Source organism: Chiloscyllium punctatum, unplaced genomic scaffold, assembly GCF_047496795.1.
Source record: "Chiloscyllium punctatum isolate Juve2018m unplaced genomic scaffold, sChiPun1.3 scaffold_238, whole genome shotgun sequence".
NCBI lineage: Eukaryota > Metazoa > Chordata > Chondrichthyes > Orectolobiformes > Hemiscylliidae > Chiloscyllium > Chiloscyllium punctatum.
Window position 1 is genome coordinate 288,457 of NW_027309972.1, and position 10,906 is coordinate 299,362.

At 51.7% G+C, this 10,906-nt stretch overlaps 1 pseudogene; it reads right to left on the reverse strand.

Moving 5' to 3' along the window:
* Window positions 1–65: 65 nt before the first annotated feature.
* On the reverse strand, window positions 66–8,604 carry LOC140472051 (perforin-1-like; annotated as a pseudogene).
* Window positions 8,605–10,906: the final 2,302 nt, after the last annotated feature.

A 10,906-nucleotide genomic window follows, 5' to 3' on the forward strand; every position in this document is an offset into this window, starting at 1 on the left:
ATTACCAGTGCCCAGCCTCTCATCAGTCCACAGGCCCAAGTGCAGACGAATCATATGACACAGGCTAAATTGCAAAGAGTTGGGTTTATTGAAAAAAATGTAAGATTACACTGATGCTTTGGTTTTTATGCTTGTTGCTGCACATCTGAGAGTGTTGCGCAGAATACGCGTTTGGATAAAGCTTTAAAGCATTTCAATGAGCATGCCCCCATTGACTGAGGGGCACGGCACAAGGAGCCAATGATTCGTGCAGAGCGCGGTGCGTTCAGGGGTAGTAGATCCCTGGGAAGGCCGGTTCTGGGGGTTTGGGCAGGATCGTGTCGAGGTGGAGGGTGCCGTTGCCGGTTCCCAAGTACGGAGTGAACAGCGTGCCGCAAGGGCTGGGCACATAGGCCTGGCAGGTGGTACCACCCAGGTGGGGGCCACAGGTGAAAGTGTACTCGTAGGTCACCTTGCCATACTTCAGGTAGCAGGCCTTGTCGTGGGTGCCGGAGGTCAGGCGGATGGAGCACTTGCCGAGGAGGTCATCATGTTTGATGACGTCCTGGTCCCAGACTTCGATCGTCAACTTGTGCCCGCTCTCGGCCTTGACCTGTCCCAGGTCCAGCTTGGCGTCCCACCTGGGGTTGTTGTTGTTCGAGACGGTGCGGGTCCTGGCCTGCGCCAGGCCATACTTGACCACCACGTAGCCGTCGGTGCCCGAGAAGACGTCCCCCCAGAGATCCCGGCCCTCCCGGACGGTGACCACCAGGCGGCCCAGACCCTTCCCCTTGGAGCAGCAGTTCCGGTCCACGTAATTGTCGGCGCGGCACAGGCAGGAGCAGGGTTGGCGCGGGTCGGGGTAGGACCCGTGCGGGCAGCGAGGGCCCGCCCCGCACCTCTGGCCGAGGGCGTTGCCCGCGATGTAGTCGCTGATGTAGCGCCGCAGGGTCTTCTGCCTGGGGTCGCCGGAGGGCAGCAGGTGGTGGAGCGGCGCCAGGGCGTAGCGCACCAGGCCCGGGTAGGTGAGCAGGCTCCCCGTCCAGCGGCCGAAGGCCGAGCCGTCCCCGGAGAAGAAGAGGTCGGCCCCCTGGCGGGCCCGGCCCCCCGTCACCTCCGTCTCCCGGTCGCTGAAGGCCTGGTAGACCTTATGGTAGTTCCCCATGGAGCGTGCCAACCTCTGGCACTGGCCGGCACTCACTGAGACCTGTGCCTGCAGCCCTCGCGTCTCTCTGGCCTCCAGGGCGAGGCAGTCCTTCACCTCCTCGATGCTGTAGCCCTGAGAGACCGCCTTGCAGGTCTGAATTGCTGTGACGTCCTTGTAGCGGCCGCCCAGCTGCACCGACTTGAGGAAGTGGGTGCCGTAGGTGGCCACCAGTCTCCGGTACAGGTGCCGGGAGCCCCCATTCAGGACGGTGGGGAGGTGGGAAAGGGCGCGGGCGAACTCGGGTGCCAGGAGGGGCCGGGCCTTCACCCGAAACTGGTAGTAGGCGCACTGGAACTGGTGGCTGGTGAAACTCTGGTGGTCGCGGCTGGAGTGGCTGGCGCTGAACCCCACCAGCTGGGACTTGGAGCCAGCCAGCACCTCTGTGGAGCTGCCCGATTTGGTCTGGAAGAGCAGGTCCCATCGCCAGTCGTTGGTGATGGCCGCGGTGGCGGACCTTGCCAGCTCGGCCGCCGAGCGGTAGAGCCGGCTGGAGAGCGAGCGCCGGCAGGAGCTGAGGGTGTGCCAGTCCACCAGCGAGACGGGCAGCCGCTGGGCGGCGTTGCCGAGGTGCCCGTTCCGGCAGAGGGTGCAGGTCCCGTTGGCCGAGCGCCAGGCGTTGACGTCGATGACAAAGGCGCCCTTGGTCCGCAGGGTCACCACGTCGTAGCCCAGCCCCGCCAGCCGGGCCCCCGGCACGAAGCCGGCGTTGCGGCACTGGCTGGCGCTGCTGGTGGTGCAGGCGCTCAGGGCCTCCTGGCAGAGGAGGCAGAGCAAGAGGAAGCAGCCCCGTTTCAAAGGCCCGGTTGCCATCTTGGGCATCGGTGAGCAGACCTGCAAGAGGAAAAGGAAAAGCAGTCACGCTGAGAGGTCGGAGAGAGAGAGAGGGTCACCGCCAGGGATCTCCAGCTGACCGCCAATCCGTGTCTCGGCTCCGCAGGAGTTGTTGGCACAGCTGCACGGGCGACGTAGCAGATTTTGACAGATTTATGAGCTGTTAAAAACCAGGATGCTGATCGAAGTCGATAATGAATATGACAGGTCAATGCAGTTTTTTTTAAAGTCCCCTACATTAGAGTCATAGAGATGTCCAGCCATGGAAACAGACCCTTCGGTCCAACCTGTCCATGCCCAGACCGAGATACCCCAACTCAATCCAGCTCCCCCCCCCCGCCCCCCCCCCCCCCACCGCCAGCACCCGGCCCATATCCCCCCAAACCCTTCCTATTCATATACCCATCCAAATGCCTCTTAACTGTTGCAATTGTCCCAGCCTCCACCACATCCTCTGGCAGCTCATTCCATACACGTACCACACTCTGTGTGAAAATGTTGCCCCTTTCGGTCTCTTTTATATCTTTCCCCCTCTCACCCTAAACCTATGCCCTCTAGTTCTGGACTCCCCGACCCCAGGGAAAAGACTTTGTCTATTTATCCTATCCATGCCCCTCATAATTTTGTAAACCTCTATATACACCACCAGAACGCTTGATTAGATTCCAATCTGTACCACTCTCTGAGGTAGCTATTGTTCCGTCTATACAGACCTCCCAAACCACTTGATCCGATTTCAGTCTGTAACTCCCTCCCGGGCATCTGTTATTCTGTATATAAACCACCCCGAACCCCTCGATTAGATTCCAGTCTGTAACTCCCTCCTGGGTATCTGTCATTCAGTATATAAACCACCTCGAACCCCTCGATTAGATTCCAGTCTGTAACTCGTTCCTGGGGATCCGTTATTCTGTATATAAACCACCCCGAACCCCTCGATTAGATTCCAGGCTGTAACTCCCTCCCGGGTATCTGTTATTCTGTATATAAACCACCCCGAACCCCTCGATTAGATTCCAGTCTGTACCTCCCTCCCGGGTATCTGTTATTCTGTATATAAACCACCCTGAACCTCTCGATTAGATTCCAGGCTGTAACTCCCTCCTGGGTATCTGTTATTCTGTATATAAACCACCCCGAACCCCTCGATTAGATTCCAGTCTGTAACTCCCTCCCAGGTATCTGTTATTCTGTATATAAACCACCCTGAACCCCTCGATTAGATTCCAGTCTGTAACTCCCTCCCAGGTATCTGTTATTCTGTATATAAACCACCCTGAACCCCTCGATTAGATTCCAGTCTGTAACTCCCTCCCCGGGGTATCTGTTATTCTGTATATAAACCACCCCGAACCCCTCGATTAGATTCCAATCTGTAACTCCCTCCTGGGTATCTGTTATTCTGTATATAAACCACCCTAAGCCATTCAATTCGACTCCAATCTGTGATTTAAAGTTAGATATCTTTTATTGTGTGTGTGAAAACCTCAATGGCATTCTGAAGTGTCATTCAACCTCTGATGTCTATGCTTCTATATTTTCATGGATTCTAGTCTGGAATGTATTTCCCGCTAGTTGGTATTCCATATATAAAACACCCTTAAACCCCTTGGTCAGATTCAAGTTGATCTCACTCCTGGATATCTGTTATTCCACGTACAAATAAATCCCTTTTATTCCAGTCTGTCAGTCACACCCAGATATCTGTTAGTTTGTATAGAAACCCACCAAACCCTTGGTTAGATTCCAGACTGTCTCACAAACCCAGGTATCTGTTATTCCATAGATAAATTACATGAACAACTTGATTCGATTCCAGGCTGTAACTCACTCCCAAGTTACCTGTTCATCTTTATCAAAACTCCCCGAGCCCAGCAATTAGATTCCAAATTATACCCCACTCCTGGTTATCTGTTGTTCAGTCTGTTTTAACCACCCTGAACCCCTTGATCAGGTTCCAGTCTGTAATCCACTCCCGGGTCCCTGTTATTCCACATACAAACCTCACCGCACTCGTTGGGTACATTGCCGGGTGTAACTGACTCACTGCAGTCTGTTTTTCTACACAGCAACCCCTCAAACTCTTTGATCTGATTCTCATCTGTTGCACCTTGCTAGGTATCTGTTATCCTATGCAGAGAAACAACTCAAACCCTTTCATCCAGTCTGTAACTCATTCCCAGATATCTATTATTCGATACATAAACCACCTGAACACTTGATGAGATCCCAGCGTGTAACTCAATCTCATTTATCTGTCAACTTTATAGAATCCCACCCAAACATGTCGATTCGACACCAATCTCTACCTCACCCCTGGTAATCTGTTGTCCTATCTATATGAACGACCCAGACCACTTGATCAGATTCCAGTCTGTAACTCACTCCCTTGTATCTAATATTGTCTATACAAACATCTAAATCATTCCCTGTTACAGCCTGTAACTCAGGGATCTGTAATTTGATAGATATATATAGATTCCAGACTGTAACTCAATTCAGTGGATATGTTATTCTCGTTATAAAACACCCAAATTTCGTGATTTGATTCCTGACTGTAATACAGTCCTGAGTAATGGTTGACATATCTATATGAACTACTCAAATCCCTTGAATAGATTCCAGGCTGTAACTCTCTCTCAGGTATCTGTTATTCTATACCCAAACCACCTGAACTCCTCGGTTGGATTCCAGGCTGCAACACAGTCCCCGATCCCTGTTAAGCACAGAATCCCTACAGTTTGGAAGCATGTCATTCGACTCCACCCAGACCCTCTGAAGACGGTTTGACCCAGATCCACCCCCCCCCCCATTGTATCCCTGTGCTTCCCCACGGCTCACCGACACAGCCTGCACATACCTGGCCAATTCACCCAAAGATCAACATCTTTCGGACAGCGGGAGGGGAACAGGAGCACCCGGAGGAAAACCACGCAAACTCTGAGAGAATGTGCAAACTCCACACAGACAGACAGTCGCCCGAGGCTGGGATCGAACCCGGGTCCCTGGCGCTGTGAGGCCACAGTGGGAACCATGGCGTCACCGTGTCACTGTAATGTATCAGCTCCCAAACCCCTTGATTAGACACCAGAGCCTAACTCACTCCCAGAGTATCTGTTCATCTTTATAGAAACCCACCAAACCCATTGATTGCACTCCAATCTGGACCAAGGCTCCCAGCTTCCTCTTGTATTGTCGAAATGAACCAGCCCGTACCCCTTTGATCAGAGTCTGGTCTGTAACTCATTCCCAGGGCCCTGTTTTTGGGGCTGCAGAAACCATCCAAAACCCTGGATGAGATTGCACTGTGTAACTCACTCCCAGAATATCTGCTGCATAGATAAACCACCCTGACCTATGGGATTAGATTTAAACGGGGAATTTATGGCCAAGGTATCAGTTGTTCTGTTTATGAAACACCTCGAACACATCAATTGGATTTCAGTTTGTAACATTCCCCCTGGTGACTCTGATTCCATACACTACCCAATCAGTCCATTGAGATTCCAAACCCAGAAACTGTCATTCTATATGTAAACTACTCGAAACCCCTCAATTAGATTCCAGTCTGTAACTCACCCTCAGGTATTTATTATTCTGTATATAAACCACTCTGAACCTCTCGATCGGATTTCAGTCTGTAACCCCCTCCCGGGTATCTGTTATTCTGTATATAAACCACCCCGAACCCCTCGATTAGATTCCAGTCTGTAACTCCCTCCCGGGTCTCTGTTATTCTGTATATAAACCACCCCGAACCCCTCGATTAGATTCCAGTCTGTAACTCCCTCCCGGGTATCTGTTATTCTGTATATAAACCACCCTGAACCCCTCGATTAAATTCCAGTCTGTAACCACCTCCTGGATATCTGTTATTCTGTATATACACCACCCTGAACCCCTCGATTAGATTCCAGTCTGTAACTCCTTCCCGGGTATCTGTTATTCTATATATAAACCACCCTAAACCCCTCGATTAGATTCCAGTCTGTAACTCCCTCCCGGGTATCTGTTATTCTGTATATAAACCACTCCGAACCCCTCGATTAGATTCCAGTCTGTAACCCCCTCCTGGGTATCTGTTATTCTGTACATAAACCACCCTGAACCCCTCGATTAGATTCAAGTCTGTAACTCCCTCCCGGGTATCTGTTATTCTGTATATAAACCACCCCGAACCCCTCGATTAGATTCCAGTCTGTAACTCCCTCCCGGGTATCTGTTATTCTGTATATAAACCACGCCGAACCCCTCGATTAGATTCCAGTCTGGAACTCCCTCCCGGGTATCTGTTATTCTGTATATAAACCACGCCGAACCCCTCGATTAGATTCCAGTCGGGAACACCCTCCCGGGTATCTGTTATTCTGTATATAAACCACCCTGAACCCCTCGATTAGATTCCAGTCTGTAACTCCCTCCCGGGTATCTGTTATTCTGTATATAAACCACCCCGAACCCCTCGATTAGATTCCAGTCTGTAACTCCCTCCCGGGTCTCTGTTATTCTGTATATAAACCACCCTGAACCCCTCGATTAGATTCCAGTCTGTAACTCCCTCCCGGGGTATCTGTTATTCTGTATATAAACCACCCCGAACCCCTCGATTAGATTCCAGTCTGTAACTCCCTCCCGGGGCATCTGTTATTCTGTATATAAACCACCCTGAACCCCTTGATTAGATTCCAGTCTGTAACTCCCTCCCGGGTATCTGTTATTCTGTATATAAACCACCCCGAACCCCTCGATTAGATTCCAGTCTGTAACTCCCTCCCGGGGCATCTGTTATTCTGTATATAAACCACCCTGAACCCCTTGATTAGATTCCAGTCTGTAACTCCCTCCCGGGTATCTGTTATTCTGTATATAAACCACCCCAAACCCCTCGATTATATTCCAGTCTGTAACTCCCTCCCGGGTATCTGTTATTCTGTATATAAACCACCCCAAACCCCTCGATTAGATTCCAGTCTGTAACTCCCTCCCGGGTATCTGTTATTCTGTATATTAACCCCCCTGAACCCTTCGATTAGATTCCGGTCTGTAACTCCCTCCCGGATATCTGTTATTCTGTATATACACCACCCCAAACCCATCGATTAGGTTGCAGTCTGTAACTCCCTCCCGGGTATCTGTTATTCTGTATATAAACCACCCCGAACCCCTTGACTAGATTCCAGTCTGTAACTCCCTCCCGGGTATCTGTTATTCTGTATATAAACCCCCCCGAACCCCTCGATTAGATTCCAGTCTGTAACTCCCTCCCGGGTTTCTGTTATTCTGTATATTAACCCCCCTGAACCCATCGATTAGATTCCGGACTGTAACTCCCTCCCGGATATCTGTTATTCTGTACATACACCACCCCAAACCCATCGATTAGATTCCAGTCTGTAACTCCCTCCTGGGTATCTGTTATTCTGTATATAAACCACCCCGAACCCCTTGATTAGATTCCAGTCTGTAACTCCCTCCCGGGGTATCTGTTATTCTGTATATAAACCACCCCGAACCCCTCCATAAGATTTCACTCTGTAACTCCCTCCCGGGTATCTGTTATTCTGTATATTAACCCCCCTGAACCCATCGATTAGATTCCAGTTTGTAACTCCCTCCCGGGTATCTGTTATTCTGTTTTTAAACCACCCTGAACCCCTCGATTAGATTCCAGTCTGTAACTCCCTCCCGGGTATCTGTTATTCTGTATATAAACCATCCTGAACCCCTCGATTAGATTCCAGTCTGTAACCCCCTCCCGGGTATCTGTTATTCTGTATATAAACCACCCCGAACCCCTCGATTAGATTCCAGTCTGTAACTCCCTCCCGGGTATCTGTTATTCTGTGTATAAACCCCCCCGAACCCCTCAATTAGATTCCAGTCTGTAACTCCCTCCCGGGTATCTGTTATTCTGTATATAAACCACCCCAAACCCCTCGATTAAATTCCAGTCTGTAACTCCCTCCCGGGGTATCTGTTAGTCTGTATATAAACCACCCCGACCCCCTCGATTAGATTCCAGTCTGTAACTCCCTCCCGGGTATCTGTTATTCTGTATATAAACCACCCTGAAACCCTCGATTAGATTCCAGTCTGTAACTCCCTCCCGGGTATCTGTTATTCTGTATATACACCACCCTGAACCCCTCGATTAGATTCCAGTCTGTAACTCCCTCCCGGGTATCTGTTATTCTGTATATAAACCACCCTGAACCCCCCGATTAGATTCCAATCTGTAACTCCCTCCCGGGTATCTGTTATTCTGTATATAAACCACCCTGAACCCCTCGATTAGATTCCAGCCTCTAAGTCGTACCCTGTTATCTGTTATTCTTAATAGCAACAATCTGAAAACTCTGCTTTTTCCTCTCTGTGTGCTGTATCCTGTGTCTTTGTCTGCTGGTGAGTTTGCCCTCAGTGTTGTATCTATACTTTGTCGTCATTGAGTGCAGTGTTTTGTTTAGACGTACCTCAGTGCTGTCCTTCTTGCTGAGTGTCTCTGCCCTCACACCAGTTGTGTCTGACGGAGAGTGTGGAGGACAGGGAAGTAAGGCACTTTAGTTGCCTGGCTGTTGTCCATCCCACATTTGCGTGTATCTGACGTTGAGAAGTCTCCAACTCTGGGTCGTGTGAAGTGAAGTCACATTTCTAGAATGTGTGTTCTCAGACTGCAAACATGTCAGTGGCCCCAACCCCTTCCCATTCACTCCCACGGCACACAATCCCAATGGACACCCCAACCCCTTCCCATTCACGCCCACGGCACACAATCCCAATGGACACCCCAACCCCTTCCCATTCACTCCCACTGTACACAATCCCAATGGACACCCCTCCCCCTTCCTATTCACTCCCACGGCACACAATCCCAATGGACCCCCCAACCCCTTCCCATTCACTCCCACGGCACACAATCCCAATGGACCCCAACCCCTTCCCATTCACTCCCACTGTACACAATCCCAATGGACACCCCTCCCCCTTCCTATTCACTCCCACGGCACACAATCCCAAAGAACCCCAACCCCTTCCCATTCACTCCCACTGTACACAATCCCAAAGAACCCCAACACCTTCCCATTCACTCCCACTGTACACAATCCCAAAGAACCCCAACCCCTTCCCATTCACTCCCACGGCACACAATCCCAATGGACCCCAACCCCTTCCCATTCACTCCCACGGCACACAATCCCAATGGTCCCCAACCCCTTCCCATTCACTCCCACGGCACACAATCCCAATGGACCCCAACCCCTTCCCATTCACTCCCACTGTACACAATCCCAAAGAACCCCAACCCCTTCCCATTCACTCCCACGGCACACAATCCCAATGGACCCCAACCCCTTCCCATTCACTCCCACGGCACACAATCCCAATGGTCCCCAACCCCTTCTCATTCACTCCCACGGCACACAATCCCAATGGACCCCCAACACCTTCCCATTCACTCCCACTGTACACAATGCCAAAGAACCCCAACCCCTTCCCATTCACTCCCACGGCACACAATCCCAATGGACCCCAACCCCTTCCCATTCACTCCCACGGCACACAATCCCAATGGACTCCCCAACCCCTTCCCATTCACTCCCACTGCACACAATCCCAATGAACCCCAACCCCTTCCCAATCACTCCCACGGCACACAATCCCAATGGACCCCAACCCCTTCCCATTCACTCCCACGGCACACAATCCCAATGGACCCCCCAACCCCTTCCCATTCACTCCCACTGCACACAATCCCAATGGACACCCCAACCCCTTCCCATTCACTCCCACGGCACACAATCCCAATGGACACCCCAACCCCTTCCCATTCACTCCCACGGCACACAATCCCAAAGAACCCCAACCCCTTCCCATTCACTCCCACTGTACACAATCCCAATGGACCCCCCAACCCCTTCCCATTCACTCCCACGGCACACAATCCCAATGGACCCCCAACACCTTCCCATTCACTCCCACTGCACACAATCCCAATGGACACCCCAACCCCTTCCCATTCACTCCCACGGCACACAATCCCAATGGACACCCCAACCCCTTCCCATTCACTCCCACAGCACACAATCCCAAAGAACCCCAACCCCTTCCCATTCACTCCCACGGCACACAATCCCAATGGACCCCCCAACCCCTTCCCATTCACTCCCACTGTACACAATCCCAATGGACACCCCAACCCCTTCCCATTCACTCCCACTGCACACAATCCCAATGGACACTCCAACCCCTTCCCATTCACTCCCACGGCACACAATCCCAATGAACCCCAACCCCTTCCCATTCACTCCCACGGCACACAATCCCAATGAACCCCAACCCCTTCCCATTCACTCCCACGGCACACAATCCCAATGAACCCCAACCCCTTCCCATTCACTCCCACTGCACACAATCCCAATGAACCCCAACCCCTTCCCATTCACTCCCACGGCACACAATCCCAATGAAACCCAACCCCTTCCCATTCACTCCCACGGCACACAATCCCAATGAACCCCAACCCTTCCCATTCACTCCCACTGCACACAATCCCAATGGACCCCAACCCCTTCCCATTCACTCCCACTGCACACAATCCCAAAGAACCCCAATCCCTTCCCATTCACTCCCACGGCACACAATCCCAAAGAACCCCAATCCCTTACCATTCACTCCCACGGCACACAATCCCAATGGACCCCCCAACCCCTTCCCATTCACTCCCACAGCACACAATCCCAATGAACCCCAACCCCTTCCCATTCACTCCCATGGCACACAATCCCAATGGACACCCCAACCCCTTCCCATTCACTCCCACGGCACACAATCCCAATGGACCCCAACCCCTTCCCATTCACTCCCACGGCACACAATCCCAATGGACCCCAA